The sequence below is a fragment of the Dromiciops gliroides genome, chromosome 3 (assembly GCF_019393635.1).
Source record: "Dromiciops gliroides isolate mDroGli1 chromosome 3, mDroGli1.pri, whole genome shotgun sequence".
NCBI lineage: Eukaryota > Metazoa > Chordata > Mammalia > Microbiotheria > Microbiotheriidae > Dromiciops > Dromiciops gliroides.
The window spans coordinates 89,410,972-89,428,505 of NC_057863.1; the positions used below are offsets into that span (position 1 = coordinate 89,410,972).

General features: G+C 39.2%; 1 protein-coding gene across 5 annotated transcripts in view; it reads right to left on the reverse strand.

The window, feature by feature from the left end:
- CASP8 (caspase 8) overlaps positions 1-17,219 on the reverse strand; it is a 48,255-nt gene extending 31,036 nt beyond the window's left edge. For 2 of the 5 annotated variants that reach the window (XM_043998751.1, XM_043998748.1), the window contains exon 1: positions 17,048-17,219. The gene's annotated coding sequence lies outside the window, so the exon portion shown is untranslated. The other 3 variants (XM_043998749.1, XM_043998752.1, XM_043998750.1) reach the window with 3 other exon arrangements.
- Positions 17,220-17,534: the final 315 nt, after the last annotated feature.

Below are 17,534 nucleotides of genomic sequence, written 5' to 3' on the forward strand. Positions count from 1 at the left end.
GAAAATCTGACTTTCAAATACAAGACCCTGGAGAAGCATAAAAAGGTAAACAGGAAAAAGACTTCATGAGGGATATCAAAAGATCAAACTGTTAACATTCCTATATGGGAAGATAATACTTTGAAATCATAAGAACTATCTCAATAAGCAATTCACAGAAGACAGGGCTGAACTGAATATGAAGGGATTATATCTGTAAAGCATTTATGTTTTGTTCTTTGTAGGGCAGACAGGGTGGGGTATCTTATGTCTGGGGCTGGATTTGGGCTTGGGGCCTCCTGGGTCCAGGGCTGGTGCTTTGTCCACTGTGCCACCTATCCATGATGACATCATTAAAATAGGGTTGAAGTGTAGGAGGAATAAACTGGGGGAGGGAGAAGGAGAGAGATGGTCTGGGGAGAGGTAGTTCACATGAAGGAAACAAGAAAAATGCTTATGGAGGAGAGTAGAAGAGGGGGAAGGAATTGGGGAGTGAGTGAACCTTAATATCATCAGAATTGGCTCAAAGAAGGACTAACATACTCAAGTAGGTATAGTAATATATTCTTGCCCTGGGGTGGGGGGGAAGGGAGAAAAGGGGAGGGGGAAAGAGGGGAAGGAGGAAAGGGCAGATTGAGAGAGAGAGCAGTAAAAAGCAAAACACTTTCAAGGAAGGTGAAGATGTTCTGCATTACTGAACCAGTATGACATATTGAATTGCTTGATCTCATAGGGAGGGTTGAGGAAGGAGGGAGGAAGAACAATTTAGAACAAAGTATTAGCTGGGGGACCCTGATCACATTGGAGTGGGCTCATGGAGGGGATAGCTTTCATACCCAATTGGAAGGAGCAATCTATTTAACCCTGAAGGAAAATAGGAGGGGAAGAAGATAAGGAAGGAACGGTGAAAAAAGGGAGTTCAGAGTGAGGAAGTGGATAGTCAGAAGTAAAATACTTCTGAGAAAGAATAGGAAAAAAGAAGAGAGAGTAAATGTCATGGGAAGGGACTGGGATGGAGGGAAATAGTTATGATGATTGATTATAATGGCAAAACGTATGGTACCTACTTTGCTGGGCTTTTATGAAGAAAACTCTCTGTCAAGCTTAAGGTACTATATACAGGTTATGATGAACAGGATACTATCAGAAAAACCTGGAAAGACCTACATGAATTGAAGCAGAGTGAAATGTACTATATACAAAATAACAGCAATAGTGAGGGATGATCTGCTGGGAAGCATGTGGTTATTTTCAGCAAGGCAATGATCCAATATAACCCTGAAGGACTTATGAAGATTGCAGCCCATCTGCAGAGAAAGAACTGATAGTATCTGAAAACAGATGGAAACACATTAAATTTTTTTTTCTTTTCCTCTTTGATGATTCCTTAATCTGAAGTTTGGGGATTTTTTGACTGTTTTCTCTCACAACTAGCTAATATGGGAATTTTTCCATGACTACTTATGTATAACTTATTTTGAATTGCTTGAGTTCTTGTGGGTGGGGGGTGCGAATGGAGGGGGGGAGAGAAGTTGGAACACAAAGTTTTTTAAAAATTGATGTTAAAATTTTGTTTTTACATATATTTTTGGAAAATAAAATTCTATTCAAATTGTAAAAAAAAACAAATAAAGCAATTCTGAATATTTTTTAAAGATAGGTACCACTTTAAAAATCATATTTTAGGATAAAGGTCTAGCAACTGAATCACTGTTTCAGAAGGCATGATCAATTTGTGACTTACTATAAATTATCAGATAGTTCTCCAAAATGATTACCTTGGTCAACTGTCCAACTGACCCTTAATTTTATAATTATTTGCTGGATTGCCATTCTGGTGGACATCAGGTAATATCTTAAGTTTGCTGCAATTTGTTTTTCTTTAGACATCCCCACCATACTCCTTTGCAGAGATAGAAGGTCTGTAGGTGTAGAATATGGCATATGTTTTTAGCCTTTTTCAAAGTATTGCTTAGTTTTTCTGATTTTTTGTGTATGTCATCTTCCTCTTCCCTACCCCCTTCTTTAAAAATGACTCCCAATGATGGAGGAGGAGAAAGGCTATTTGGAGAAATTCTGAAGATGTAAAAAACAAAAGATATCAATAAAATATTTTAAATTATTAGTTATTTTAATCACTTTATTATTGTACTTGTAACTATAATTGTTAAATAACAATTATAACTATAACAGTTATTATAAAGACAATAATTGATATATTTATTATTATGAATTAATTGATTGATGGATGGATGGATTTGATGTTTATTTCTAAGGCAGAGCCAAAATGGCAGCATAGAGAGAGCATTCCAGCCACATTCTCTTAATATTGTCTTCCAACAACTTTAAAATAACAAAAATTCTACAGAATGCTACAGCAGCATAGGCAATGAAAGGATGGGATGAGACATTTTTCCAAAGATAACTTAGAAGGTTGGAAAAAGATGTCTGTGGCCCTGGGATAGAGATTGATTGGGAGTATACAATGTTGGCAACACTAACTGTGGGCCTTGGAGGCTGTGACAACTACATAAAACTAAACTAGTGCAGCCTCAGACACTTGACACTCACTAGCTGTGTGACCCTGGGCAAGTCGCTTAGCCTGGATTGTCTCACACACACACACACACACAAAAACCCCTAAACTAAACTAGTGGAGAAGCTCAGCTTATCCCCTTCTCAGAACTAGATAAATCTAACCATAAAATAAATAAGAAAGTAGCTAAGGAGATGAATAGAATTTCAGAAAAGTTAGCTATGATAAACTTTGAGGGGGGGGGGGATGAATGGAAATAGAAGGGGGTATACCTTTTTCCTCAGCTATATATGGTACCTTCACAAAACAACCAAGGATTAAGGCATCAAAATCTCACAAACAAATGCAGAAAAGCAGAAATATTAAATGCACCCTTTTGGTGCCATAATGCAATAAAAATCACCTTCAATAGGGGGCAGCTACGTGATGCAGTGGATAAAGCACCAGCCCTGGATTCAGGAGGACCTGAGTTCAAATCCAGCCTCAGACACTTGACACATACTAGCTGTGTGACCCTGGGAAAGTCACTTAACCCCCATTGCCCTGCCAAAAAAAGAAAACAACCCACCTTCAATAAAGGGCCTTGGAAGCATAGATTAAAAATTAGTTGGAAACAAATTAATCTAATCTTAAAGAATGAGGAAACAAAGAACAAATCATAGTAACAATAAGCAATTTCATTAAAAAGAATGACAACAATCAGATAACATATTGAAATTTTAAAAATAATCAGATGGCTGATCCAGGTGGAATTTACTGTGTGAGAGATAAGGTTATCCAAATACACAAAAACAGTGATTCCCAGCAGTTGTCATTGAATGACAGATATATTCCCAAGCAGTGGTAGGTTGTTTTTTTCAATCAATCACCAAGCTTTTGTTAGGTACCTATTAGCTGCCAGGTGATGTGCTAGGTGTTGAGAATAGAAATAGCAAAGTGAAATAGTCAGGCACTCAAGATACTGACATTTCAACTAGTAGGGTGCATAATATTCACCAATTAAGTAATAGGTGTGTAGTGGAGAAAACTGCCCAATGAGTTCTCAGTCCTTATTCACGTGTAGTCTTCATGAGACTGCTTCCAGAAATTTCTAACATAGAGACGCTTTTTCTCTCCATTTTTAAGCAGGTAAAGGTATTCTTTGACTATTGCCTTTTGGCCTACCTCAGAACAACCTCTGCCCCCCCCCAAAAAAAAGGCTTTTTAATACAAAAGACAGGTAGAGGGAATCTCTTTCCACACCCAGAGGCTTAAAGCAGTTCTTGACTCCTTCTAAAGAAGAGAAAGTTGGTCTGTCAGAGCCTTTTGTATGCATGCTCAGTTCAGAGCCCCAACACAAATTATTGACTGACTGCCTGGGGGCAAGTCTAGGACTGAACCTCCAGTCCGTGACTGCCTCTTCTGCTTTGCTTTTCTTTCCTTAACCACAGGTGACTGAATAATGACTCTGAGAGTTAGATATTTCTAACCATGGTTCTACTCTTAGGAATCCCCAATATCAGAAGTTCCTAAGTGGGGGCAGCTAGGTGGCACAGTGGAGAAAGCACTGGCCTTGGATTCAGGAGAACCTGAATTCAAATCCAGCCTCAGACACTTGACACTTAACTAGCTGTGTGACCCTGGGCACACATTGCCCTGCAAAAAACCAACCAAACGAAAAACAAAAACAGAAGTTCCTGAGTACTAAAAAGCAGCTGGAAGTAATAGCTTTGAATGAGGCTCTTATCAGAGAAAATAGAACCTTCAATACCAGGAGAAATCAAGAGAATTCTGCAGCTGAGGGATTAAAAATTCCATTCATGCTGTGGTTTGTCAGGTCTTGGCAGATTAGGTAGCATGGTGGATGAAGGCTTGGAGTCCGGAAGATCAGAGTTCAAATTCTGCCTCAGACACTTAGTAACTCAGATGACCCCTGGGCAAGTCATTTAACTTGTTTGCCTCAGTTTCCTCAATCTTAAAACAACTACCTTATAGAGTTGTTGGGAAGATCAAATGAGACTGTTGGTTAAAAGAACAATGCCTGGCAAATAGTACGCATTCTAGAAATGCTAGCTATTTTAAAAAATAATAATAAACATATTTATTTAAACTTCTCTCCCTCCCCTCCTCCCTCCCTGAGGCAGTAAGCAATCAGATATAGGATATACATGTGCAATTATGTAAAACATTACCATATTAGTCATTTGTATAAGAAAACTTATAAAAGGAAAAAAAGAAAGTGAAAATAACATGTTTCAGTCTGTGTTCAGTCAATACCAGTTCTTTATCTGGAGGTGGATAGTATGCTTCATCATTAGTCCTTTGGGATTGTCTTGGATCATTGTATTGCTGACAATAGTTAAGTCATTCACAGTTCATTGAACAATATTGCTGTCACTGTGCACAATGTTCTCCTGGTTCTGCTCATGCTAGCTATTATTAGTATCAGTTTCTCAAATAGCCCAACTCGTAGGCGAATATGAAATATCTCTTTAGCAGTCCCACAAAGTACCTCATGTTTTAAGAATATTGGTGCATGCTTGATTCATCTGTGTTTTAAGCATTTCTTTCCTTGAAGAGGAAATAATGTTCTCCTACACTTGATAGCTACTGTTTTGGACATTGGGTGACTTTTACTGAAGGACACTGTAAAATGTCAGCAGATGGAAAGGAAGCCAAATTGGACATCAGGAACTATGTGGTCTAGTCCATGCTCCGATGCTGACTTACTCTGTCAGACCAGGCAAGTTTTTTTCCCCTCTGAGTCTCTCTTTCTTCATGTGTAAAATGAGGGTTGGGGGGGGTGATGTTGAACAAGGCAATTTCTAAGGTTGTTTCTGGTTTTTATAATCAGTCTTCTGGGGTTTAGGTTCCATTTGATATTACAGCAGCTCAGTTTCAATTTTTTTGTTGGGCAGGGGGGCAATGAGGGTTAAGTGACTTGCCCAGGGTCACACAGCTAGTAAAGCTCAGTTTCAATTTTAGTAAGAACTGAAGGAGCCTTTCTCTCTGACCTTTAACAAGTCATTTCCTTCTCTGGGACTTCCATTTATTCCTCCAAAAAATGAAGGAATTGGATCAAGTAATCAAGATTCCTTCCAGTTCTGACATTCTGTTATGGTACTTTGAAGGTTGTTCTTTTGAAGAAAGATGGGGTATAGAGGAAGTGAGTTTCCTCCCTAAAAACATCTTACCTTTTTGCTGCCAGACTTACCAATGCACTTCCATCCCACTTGCACCCCCAGTCATGAAATTTGTTGGAAGCTAAGTGTCAAGAAATCTCTGCCATTAACACTTAGTTATACTTATTTTTTAAATTAATTAAAATAAGAAGCTAACAAATAGCATTCTTCTCCCTAGAGTCACTCTACCCAAGGGTGAGACTCCCCAGCATCAACCTCATGATGCCCTAGGGTTTCTGTCTCTTATCCCCCTCAGTGTAGTAACCGGTCTACCTAAATGCCCAACTAATGAAGCCTTTGCCTATGCTTGCCTCCTAAGCATAAAAATTCCTAGCCCTAATTTAACATGTGCTCTAAGTCACATATATGACCAAATCACCAAATCAAATGATTTTTCTGGTTTCTCATCCTCCTGGATCTCTCCACAGCTTTTGATACTGTTGACCAGTTCCTCATCTAGAGGTTATTCTCTCCTTTGTTACCTTCAGGGGCATCATATCTCTTGGTTTTCCTTTTTTCTCTCCCCCTTGACACTGCAGAGGGTGATCTGCAATGTCAAAGGCTACAGAAAGATCAGGAAGGCTGAGAATTGAGAAAAAGCCATTAGATTTGGAAATTAAGAAATTACTGTGGAATATTATTGTGCTATAAGAAATGACAACCAAGATGATTTCAGAAAGTCCTGGAAAAACTTATATGAACGGATGTATACTGAAGTGAGCAGAACCAGGAGAACATTGTGCACAGTGATAGTAATGAAGAATTGTTCAACGAAGAAGTTCAATAGGGGCAGCTAGGTGGTGCAGTAGATAGAGCACCAGCCCTGGAGACAGGAGTACCTGAGTTCAAATCTTGCCTCAGACACTTGACACTTACTAGCTGTGTGACCCTGGGCAAGTCACTTAACCCCAATTGCCTCACCAAAATAAATAAATAAAGAAGGAGAAGAAGAAGTTCAATGAAGAACTGTGAATGACTTAACTATTCTCAGCAATACGATAATGGTCCAACACAATCCCAAAGGATTAATGATGAAGCATACTATCCACCTGCAAGGAAAGAATTGATATTAACTAAACACAGACTGAAGCAAGCTATTTTTCACTTTCTTTCATTTTTTTCTTTTATTTAAGTTTTCTTATACAGAATGACTAATATGGTAATGTTTTACATAATTGCATGTGTATAACCTAAATCTGATTGTTTACTGCCTCAGAGAGGCGGGAGGAGAGTAAGGGAAAGATGGATAATATTTGGAACTCAAAATTTTAAATAAAAATGTTTATTATTATTTAATTTTGTATTTAAAAAGAAATCACTAGTGATAATTTAGAGTCATGTGAATAATAAGAGCAGATTAGACATTTTCTCTGATTTCCATGACTTCTCAAACCTCCAAAATAGAAATTAAGTACCAAAGATAAAGCAACTTCAGCTGTCTCCGATGTCTAAAGACATCAAGAATCTAAAAGAAGTCTAAAAATAAAAACAGGAACTGACACTCACTTGCCCTGAACTCATTCAGCTCTCCTCCACCAACCTCCTATGCTACTGGTAACAAAGTTGTACTAGCAGACCCAAGAACTTGAAACAAGCTTACAACAAAACCACCTCTACATCGTGATGCCCCCTCACTTTACAATGTAGTAGAAACCCTGACTCCAGGCTTCCAAATTTTGCTCATGCCACAATAACAAACTTGGCCACAGACCTTCAGAGATAAAAGCCTGCCTATGTTGGAGTCTCCCAGAACCACTGGCACTAGGGAAAGAAGGCTCTGAATTTCTGGTGGTGGATGAGGGAATTGAACAGAGAGAGAGAATAGGAAAGGTCACCAAAACAGGAAACTGTGTGGGTGCAGAGCTCTGTAACACCCCACCACAACTAAAGGAAGAGCACAGCATTCAGCTAGGGCCAGTTCTGACTACCCAAAAGTCAAATGGGCCAGAGACCTAGATTGGTGAACTGTGAATTGCCCAAAGTGAGAGAAGATTGAGACACTTTCAGATCTTGCCTCCAGGGAAATTGCAGAAAGTGAGTGATGAGCAAAATGAGAAAGCAGAAAGACTGGTGCAACTAACGCTAGAAAAGGGAGGTTGTACAATCAGGAGGGAACCTGGTCTCTGTGAGTACAAGATGATAAAAGGAGTGGTAAAGGAAAATTTGCTTTAAAATGAATGCAGGCTAGGAATTGGAAATTGAGGAGCTGCCCATCAGTTGGGGAATGGCTGAACAAGTTGTGGTATATGAATGTAATGGAATTCTATTGTGCTGTAAGAAACGATGAACAGGAGGAGTTCAGAGAGACCTGGGAGGACTTGCATGAACTGATGATGAGTGAGATGAGCAGAACCAGAAGAACGTTGTACACAGTATCATCAGCATTATGTGTTGATCAACTGTGATAGACTAGATTCTTCTCATCAATACAATGGTACAAGAAAGTTCCAAAGGATTCATGATGGAAAAGACTCTCCAAATCCAGAAAGAAAAAAAAAGAACTGTGGAGAATGGATGCTGATTGAACCATACTATTTCTTTTGTTTTTGGTGCTGCTGTTTTTCTTTTTTGAGGTTTTTCCTTTTTGCTCTGATTCTTCTCTTATAACATGACTAATGATAAAACCTATATCAGATTACTTGCTGTCTAGGGGAGGGGGGGAGGGAAGGAGGGGAGGGAGGAAGAAAAATTTGAAATTGGAAATCTTATAAAAACAAATGTTGAAAACTATCTCGACATGTAACTGGAAAACAATAAAATACTTTTGTTAAAAAAATAAAATAAAATGAATGCAAGATTCTTGGCTATAGAGCAAACATTCCAGAGAGCACAGCAAAAGGAGTTTTAGGAAGTTGAGGGTAGGGATGGGTTCTTTTGAGGGGGATGTGAATAAAGGAGTAATCAGTGGGGAGTAGACAACAGGTTAGAACAATGATAGTCAAGGGTTTAGAATCCTTGGGATGGGGCGGGTGGTATTGAAGGGTGGAAGTATTTTAATTGAGGGATGAGGTAGAGAAACTGATGCCCCACTCCCTTTCCAGCTCTTCTATATTTATTGTGTTCTTCCACTAGAAAATAAGCTCCTTGGGCAGCTAGGTGTCGCAATGGATAAAGCACAGACCCTGGATTCAGAAGGACCTTGAGTTCAAATTTGACCTCAGACACTTGACATTTACTAGCTGTGTGACCCTGGGCAAGTCACTGTGGAAATTTATTTTGATTTGGGAACCCTACCTTTGGGCTGAGATTGGAAAGCCTTAGGCCCTCAGGGTCAGCTGAGCCAGAAAGCCCCGTGGGCTGTACAAGACGCCAGGTCAGACAGCTGGGGGAAAAGAAAAGTCCCCAGCTCCCTCCAACCTGAGCAGAGCTATCTGAAAGATCCTGGATAGCCTGTGCTGAGGCTTGGGATGCTGGAGCATCCCCCCAGCCCCAGCCGCAGCCCTGACTGGCAGATTAGCTTGGTGTGTGGGTGCAAAAAGCCCCGAGATTTGAGTGGAGATAAAAAAGGTATATATAGACCTGGGAGTTAGACAAGAAGGAAGGCTGACCAAGGTATGGGGTGGCTGACAAGACTCTAAGGGTTCGGAGGGACAAGGGGGTCGGACGAGAGAGGTTGAGAGAGGCTGAGAAGAGGTTCAGGGGACAAGAAGAGGTCAAGAGGCTGCTGAGGAGATGGCAAAGGTTGGAGCAGACTGACCAGGAGGCAGCGGAGAGCACTGAAGCAGTCAGCACAGGGTATAGATTGGAGAAAGTGAAGATTAAGAGGAGTTAGAAGAAAGTAGCTGAGCAGGGAAAGTACGTACCCTGAGGCAAGAGGCTGCTAATGCCCTTATTGTATTCAAGAAGTTCAAAACGCAGCAGGTGGGAAAGAGACTGCTGGAAAGCAGTCAGGTTGTACATTTTATTTCCCTGTATTCTTAATTTTAAATAGTATCTCATAAATAAACTCTGCTTTGCTTATTTAGTTAAGAGGCTTCTTAATATTAATATTAATATTTTTGCTTATCAATTCGGGAGAAGAGCAGTGTGGTGGAACTTTATAAACAGCCCACATTAAATTAACAGCAGTCAGATAGCCAGCTAGTCAACAGTCCCAGAATTAGTACTCCAGTCAGATTAGCCCCCCAAATCAGGCCGAGTCATTTAAAATATTCTCACATCACTTAACCCTCATTGTCCTGCAAAAACAAAACAACACACACACCAGAAAATAAGCTCCTTGACTTCAGAAACTCATCTTTCTTTCTTTCTTTCTTTCTTTCTTTCTTTCTTTCTTTCTTTCTTTCTTTCTTTCTTTCTTTCTTTCTTTCTTTCTTTCTTTCTTTCTTTCTTTCTTCCTTCCTTCCTTCCTTTCTTTCTTTCCTTCTTTCTTTCTTCCTTTCTTCCTTCCTTCCTTCCTTTCTTTCTTTCTTTCTTTCTTTCTTTCTTTCTTTCTTTCTTTCTTTCTTTCTTTCTTTCTTTCTTCCTTTCTTTCTTTCTTTCTTCCTTTCTTCCTTTCTTGTATCTGTATCCTCAATGGCACAGTGCCTGGCACATAATAAACATTTAATAAATCCTTTTTCTATCTAACTATTTATATATATATATATATTTTTTTAAATATGGTTGTCTATCTAAGGGTACAAAAACAAATTTTAAAATCAGTCCCTGGGGGCAGCTAGGTGGCACAGTAGATAAAACACCAGCCCTGGATTCAGGAGGACCTGAGTTCAAATCTGACCTCAGACACTTGACACTTACTAGCTGTGTGACCCTGGGCAAGTTACTTAACCCCAATTGCCTCATATATATATATATATATATATATATATATATATATATATATATATGGAATATTATTATTCAGGAAGAAATTACAAATATGAGGAATTCAGATCAACATGGAGTTTTTTGTTTTGTTTTTTTAGTTTTGTAGGGTGTTTTTTTGGTTTTGTTTTTTTTGTTTTTTTTTTTTAGTGAGGCAATTGGGGTTAAGTGACTTGCCCAGGGTCACACAGCTAGTAAGTGTTAAGTGTCTGAAGCTGGATTTGAACCCAGGTCCTCCTGACTCCAGGGCTGGTGCTCTATCCACTGCGCCACCTAGCTGCCCCTTGGTTTTGTTTTTTAGAGCCTGAGTATCCTTATCTCACCCAGGCTGGAATTATAGCAGTCACTTGGGGTTGCACAGAAGTTTTGACCCACTCTGTTTCCTAGCCAGGCAGTACCACTTCCACCCTACTTCCTGGGGATATACCAAAATGGTGTGGGATTCAATGTAGACCACAGATAGGCTTTAGTCCAAGTGCAACTCAGAACTCCTGAAATCAAGCAATCCACCGACCTCAGCCTCCCCTAGTAGCAGGGATTACAGATGTATCAGCATTCCCATTTGGAAAGATGAATATTAACTGATATAAAGTAAAATAAGAAGAACCAGGAGAACAATAAAGATGATGACTACAACAATGTGTGTGTGTGTGGAGGGGGGATCACTAAAATGAAGTTGAACTCTGGGTAATGGCAAAACCAGTGAAGGTCTTGGAGATAATGAAACGTCCCATTCTTTTTGAAAAGGAGGTATATAACTGGCTATTAGCATTCTGCCACATGATCTATGTACCAGATGTTTTTATTAAAATTTTTATATGACAAGATAGAGAAGGGAGTGAGAAAAAATGTGATGCAGAAATAAGAGGCATCAATAAAGTGTATTTTAAAGATAAAACACATGGTAAAATGAAATCAGCATGATTCTAATTAGTTTTGTTCTACTATTCTGGTTAAATAAATACTGTAGTGCCAATGGCAAAAAGCATGAAAAGGTCGCCTGTCATTCTATACTCAAATTTAAATCCTTGGGCTTTAAGGTCATGAGGTATTTTCTACGCGCAAAATTCTTTGTAGTCATTTTTATTAGTTATTTATCATTATCTGCATCAGAATTGTTTAGATTTGTTTTTTTTAAATTAAGTTCTCTGTGTGATATGGACTGAGGAAGAAAGTCAAGCTTCAAGACTGATATAGAACCACATGAACCCTTCTTCCACACAGCCACATAGAATTGATGATAGGGTGATGCAATTTTGGCTTGTTGGAAATATGTTTAACATATGACCACAGCCAGCCCTTGAGTTCCCTTTAGCACTTCTCTACCTCATCCCTCAATTAAAATACTTCCACCCTTCAATACCATACAATGCTATTTTTGATGCTTAAGAAATGCCAAAGGTAATTTTAAGATCTTCTTGTAGCCACTTGAACTATCATTTTTAAAAATTTTGGCTGCTCTAGATTTAAGCATATGCTCAGAAGCAAATAACTTGATGGTCTATGGTGCCTTCTCTCTATTTTTCTGAGATTTCCAAATTTGGCTACATTGTTCAGATTCTTTTAGTTTCAAAATCCATGTAAGTGGAACAAAACTTTAGGTTGTCTAGACTAGAACCATCATAATAATTAGACTTATCTTTACCTTTCCAAAAATGGAATTTAATGTGTTGAATCCTCATCTTTAAAAATGTCTAAAACTTGTAATGTCCTTCAGACTGGATCCACAGTATATACTTATAAACTAGAACTAGAAAAAAAAATTAGACTGTCTTTAAAATACTGAAACATCGGGTGGGTGGAGCCAAGATGGTGGAATAGAGAATCACTCAACTGAGCTTTCCCAGATTCCCCTCCAACCAACTCTTAAAACAATGCCTCAAATCAAATTCTTGAGAGGCAGAACAAACAAAAGGTTGGATGAAACAACTTTCCAGACCAAGATAACTTAGGAGGTGGACCAGAAAGGTCTTTCTCAATTGGGTGGTAGTCGGGCCTTGAGTGCATTGTACTAGCAGTGGACCTTGAAGTCAGTTTCACTAGCAGTTGCAGTAGCTTCAAGAGCTCTTAGCCCATGGCTGGCTGGTGGTAGGTGGTAGTTTGGACAACTAGTTGGAAGGAGAATTCAGGGGAACCTTTACTGGCTGGATTCAGGACCCTGTTGCATTGCTCAAATGCAGTTCCCAGTCAGAGTCAGGGCCAAAAGGAGCAATAGCACTTGTGACCACAGGGGAGCAGGAGTCCTGGTCACAGTTCCAAGATGAAGAAGAGTGCTTATGGTCTCTCACTGGGGAGTAGAGACCTGGGTCTCAGTTCCAAGACAGAGGAGAGAACTAGCAATTTTGGTTGCAGGAGAGCAGGGAACCTGGTCAGGGTCCCAGGGCCAGGGAAAGTACTAGTGGTGATGACAGGAGGAATATATATAGAGGGCATGGGGTGCAAGATGACAATGATGAGATGATTTTTAAAAATTTAAATTAAGGGGTAAGAAAGAAGGATGCACTGGGAGAAGGGGAAAGGGAGAGGAAGAATGGGGAAAATTGTATTAGAAAAAGGAGGTGTGAAAGGAAGAGCTTTTATATTGGAAGGGAAGGTGAGGGGAAGCACTTGAACCATATTCTCATCAGAATTGGCTCAAAGAGAGAATAGCATACATACTCACCGGGGTACCTTACAAGGAGGTAGGAAAGGAGGGGGTGAATAAAGGGAAGGTGAATTAAAGGAGGTAGTGGTTAGAAGCAAAACAGACTTTTGATGGAGGACAGGGGAAAAAGAAAAAGAGGAAGAAGGATAAACAGGAGTGGAGGAGAAACTGAATGAAGAGAAATACACTTAATTATCATAACTGAGAATGGGAATGGGATGAACTCACTCATAAAACAGAAGCAGATAGCATAATGGATTAAAAACCAGAATCTAACAATATGTTGTTTATAAGAAATACACCTGAAGCAGAAAAACACACAGAGTAAAAATAAGGGCCTGAAGCAGAATGAATTATGCTTCAGTTGAGGTTAAAAAAAGAGGGGGTGGGGACAGGGATAGTGATCATGGTCTCAGACAAAGCAAAGGCAAAATTAGAGCTAATTAAAAGAGATAAGCAGGGAAATTATATTTTCTGAAAAGGTACCATAGACAATGAAGTAATACCAATGCTAAACATATATGCACTAAATGCCATAGCATCCAAATTCTTAAAGGAAAAATTAAATTAATCATAGAAGGAAAAAGGCAGTATAATGATACCACTGGGGGACCTCAAATTTCTCCTCTCAGAACTAGACAAATATAACTATAAAATGAACAAGAAAGATGTTAAGGAGATGAATAGAATTTTAGAAAAGTCAGCTATGTTTCTTTTGTTTTTGGTGCTGTTGTTTTTCTATTTTGAGGTTTTTCCTCATTGCTCTGATTCTTCTCTTATAACATTACTAATGCAGAAAAAAAAAAAGAAAGAAAAGTCAGCTATGATAGAGCTCTAGAGAAAACTGAATTGGAATAGAAAGTAGTACACAATTTTCTCAGCTGTACGAGAACCGTCACAAAAATTGACCATTAGAGCATAAAAACCTCACAAACAAGTACAGAAAAGCAGAAATATTAACTGCATCCTTTTCAGGTCAAAATGTAATAAAAATTATATCCAATAAAAGACTGTGAAAACATAGAATAGAAATTAATTGGAAACTAAATAATTTAATCCTAAAGAATGAGTGGGTCAAAGAACAAATCACACAAACCATAATTTAATTAAAGAGACAATGAGACAACATACCAAAATTTATGGGATGCAGCTAAAGCAATACTTAGGGAATTTAAAAAAACCTCTAAACACTTACATCCATTAAAATTGAAAAAGAGCAGATAAATGAATTGGTCATGCAACTGAAAAAGCTAGAAAAAGAACAAATTAAAAATTCTTAATTAAATGCCAAATTGGAAATCCTGAAATTGAAAGTAAGAAAACTACTGAAGCAACAAATGAAACGAGGAACTGGTTTTATGAAAAAAACAATAAAATAGATAAAATATTGATTAATTTGGTTTTTAAAAATAAAGAAGAAAACCAAATTGCCAGTATCAAAACTAAAAAGGGTGAATATATCACCAGTGAAGATGAAATTAAAGCAATTATTAGGAGCTATTTTGCCCAATCATATGCCAACAAATCTAACAATCTAAGTGAAATGGATGAATATTTACAAAAAGATCAGTTAGTTGCCCAGATTAACAAAAGAGGAAATAGAATCTTTAAAAAAAGTATATCTTAGAAAAATAAATTGATCAAGTCATCATTGTATTCCCTAAGAAAAAATTCATATTATTTTCCATAATGCCTTATATAGATCCACTCGTTGGTTCTTTCACTTTCATAGAATGATAGATTCAAGAGATAGATAAGATCTCCAGACTGCTAAGACCAACCCTCTCATAAAGAAACTGAGTGCGTCACCTAACTTGTAGGAGGCCGGTATCTGAGCCCAGGTCTTTTTTGACTCCAGGTCCAGTGCACTATCCACTAAACAACACTGCCTTTCTTTCTTTCCTTTTAATCCTTCCTTTAGATCAACCCTTTAAAGCTGGTTTGCTTGTGACTATTTTAATAACAACAGCTCTTTGGGAAGACCACTTGGTAAGTAGTGGAGAGGTTGTGATCAGCATTGGTGGGGGTGCTCTCATCAAAGAAATTGTAGATCCTTAAAGTATTGGAAGAAACATTCCTTCTAATAAACTCATCATCATTTTCTATCACTCCTTTCATCTCTCTTCAATCCTCCCATTGCTCTCCTTTGTCCTACCTTCTCAGCTGAGAACCTCGCCTCCTATTTCACTGAAAAGGGGCTATTCACAGAGGCCCCACTTCTTCCCTCCTCTTCATCTCACATCACTGCTGTCTTACATGAAGAAAGGGCCCTTCTATTTCTCAAGTCAAACCCTTGTCTTCTTCAGGACATCACTCTTCTGCCATCTCCACTGTCACATTCTCTCTCCATCTAACTGGTTTCTTCTCTGCTATCTATAAACACACCAGTAAGAACAAACAGCCCATCCTCAAAAACTCCTCTCTGGTTCTCAATCCTGAGTCTTCTGAACTTTTTCTACAATTGATTTTTTTTTTTTGGCGGGGCAATTGGGGTTAAGTGACTTGCCCAGGGTCACACAGCTAGTAAGTGTCAAGTGTCTGAGGCTGGATTTGCTCCTGAATCCAGGGTCGGTGCTCTATCCACTGTGCCATCTAGCTGCCCCTACAATTACTCTTCATTCTGAAGCTCACTCAACCCCCAGACTACATTGAAAGTAGAACCATCTGACCCCTTGGCATCTTGCTTTCCCTGGGCTCCACTCAAAACCTCCATCTTAAGGAGGTTGCTGAAGTCAGTCACATATTCCTTCTATTCCAAGAGGCACTCTGGAACCTCCCAGACATTGTTTATAGCCAATTCTTCATATCTTCTCTCTCCTTTTATGCCTTCCTTCTTAAATTATGAATTCTTTGAGGATCAGGAATTCTTTTTGTATCCCCGTTACTTAGCACAGTGTCTGACACATAGTAGGCACTTGATAGATGTTTATTGACTGACAATCAGTACTTTCACTTTCGTTTCTCTCTCCCAACTCTTAAAGTCTGGATCATTCAACTGAAATTGAATGAGCTTTCTCCAAATTTACCAATGATCCCTTAAAAGCAAATCTACTGCCCTTTCATCACTCTTCATCCTTCTTGATCTCTTCTCTTCTCCCTCTATACTGTTTCACTTGGTGATGGTATCAGCTTCCGTAGATTCCATAATCTTTTCTAAGCTGGAGATTCCTATATCTATTTTTCCAGTCCTAACTTCTCTCCTTACCCGCCTGCCTCACATCTCCAACTGTGCTTCATAACCTGTGTCCCCTCCGACTTTTCCAATCTTCTTGCACGTCAGTCCCCACCATTTACTCCTTACACTTTTCCCGTTTTCTTACAATTTAGTAACCTCCCCGTCTCCCATTTACTCTTCAATCCAATAGATAGATAGATAGATAGATAGATAGATAGATAGATAGATAGATAGATAGATAGATAGATAGATAGATAAATAGGCCCCCCACTGTTCCCCACACAGAATATTACATCTGCCAACTGAAGGAATTTTTACTAGTTGTGCTTGATTCATGGACTTTTCTCCTTCCCCAACTCCATCTCCGGACTTCCCCGCATTTCAAGTTCTAGCTATAATTTCACTTTCTACAAAAAGCCTTTCACGGTCCTCCTTAATAATGTTAGCGTGTTCCCTCTGAGACAACCCCCAATTTATCCTCTTTGTATCTTGTTTAGACAAGATACATGTATCTTAATTAGACAAGATACAAGTATCTCGTACATCTTGCACGTTGCCTCCCCCGCTAGGAGAGCTTTTTGAGAGCTGGGACTGTGTTTCGTTGTTTTTTTTTTTAAATCCCCAGCATTTAGCACAGTACCTGGCACTGTAGAAGTCCCTTAAATCTTGGTGCGCCTAGCGTGAAAAATAATAAGTTGGTTTTTCCGCCTGCTCCCTTCTTCCTCCCTCGAACTGTGGCAACTCACCTACAGAAGCGCTTCCGTGTTCCAGTGGTGGTGGTGGTGGCAGCCTTTCTATCTCTCACAGCTCCACCCTTTCAAAGTTAAGTCAAGTCACCAGACTGGGAAAGATCCCTAATTTGGCATAGCTGAGCCCTGGGTACCTTCCGGCTTCAGAAATCGTCCGGTGCTGGAGTCCCAAGACAACCAAAGAAAATGATTCTCAGAAACAAAACAAAACAAACCAGCAACCGGGAAGCTTCACAGAAGGAACCGAACGAGGTGAGTCATTTCCCCGGCCCATTTCCCTACAAAATTTAACTGTTTAAAGGACCAAAACACAATTTCCCGATCCTTAAGTAAGGCTAAGGTGAAGTTCAAAACAAGGAAATGTCAACTTGGAAACCACCGAGCGGAGCCCCAGAACTCAGATAACTCCAGAGGTCGGGTGGTTGATTACCAAAAGTCTTTACTACGGGAAGACAATCTACACCACCGCCCCCATCCTATTCCT